The sequence below is a fragment of the Gavialis gangeticus genome, unplaced genomic scaffold (assembly GCF_001723915.1).
Source record: "Gavialis gangeticus isolate Ggan-Ray unplaced genomic scaffold, GavGan_comp1, whole genome shotgun sequence".
Lineage (NCBI taxonomy): Eukaryota > Metazoa > Chordata > Crocodylia > Gavialidae > Gavialis > Gavialis gangeticus.
This window is the reverse complement of record NW_017729000.1, coordinates 14,681,670-14,682,677: the sequence shown is the minus strand read 5'-3', so window position 1 is coordinate 14,682,677 and position 1,008 is coordinate 14,681,670.

Sequence of the window (1,008 nt, the reverse complement as noted above, 5' to 3'; positions counted from 1 at the left end):
CCAACAACAGACAATGCACACAAGCACAAGGTGGTGGTGAACGTTCAGTTGGTGTGAAGAGATGGTGGTGAAGGCTTCGTTGATGGATCAGGGAGAGGGGTAGGAGATAAGCTAGTGTATGGGTGACTAGTGCCTCCCAAGTCTGGGGGGGGTCCCCCAGTGGCCTGCTGGTGACTGGGGGAGGGGATGGTACCCCAGCAGCTGGTCACTGAGTGCGCTGGCAGCAGAAGTGCTGGCACTTCCACATGTGGTACAGTGGTGGTGGAAGTGCCGGCATTTCTGCCGCTGGCACTTCTCCCGCTGATGTGCTGCCGGCGAAGCCAAATTCAGGAGAAGCATGAGTACTCCATGCCCTGTTACCAGCCTGAGCAGGTGCTGTCAGGGGGACACTAGTGCTGTCGGCGGGGAGTGGGGCATGTACCCTCCTGGCAACTACAGAAACGCATATTGCAGATGAGTGAGGAGCAGCGACGTGAGCGACTGGTCCCTCCTGAGTCTGGGGGGGAGCACCAGATTGCCAACAGGAGAGGGTGCCCCCGCAGCCAGTCGCAGACCAGTGGGGTCCCCCAGTGACTGAGTGTGAAACCATCCGCAGCGAAACCGGACGTTCACTTCTGGTTTCACAGTCGGCGCTCCCAGCGGGTGCACAGCCAACCTCAGGGGGCACCTGTGCACTCTCTACATGTCGCTAAGGAGCACACAACCACTTAGGAGAGTCGATTTTGGTGTGCCCCACCCAAAGCAACTACTGCAGGCTTCCACCCCACCGCTCGCCTAAGAGTATAACCAATGTTTGGTATAAAAAGCCTCCTCGTGTGAGAGCGAATTGGCACGTACATACATACATACCTGTCTGTACAAACAGGCTTATATTCACAGAGTCTGGCGGGACTTTGGGTGACGCAAACAAGGCCCCCGGGGGCGAAGGTGAGGGGTGCCCGCACCTTTACAAGCAGCGGCAGCAGCAGCAGCACCTGGCTGAGCGCGGAGGCCCCTTTCCCGCGCTGG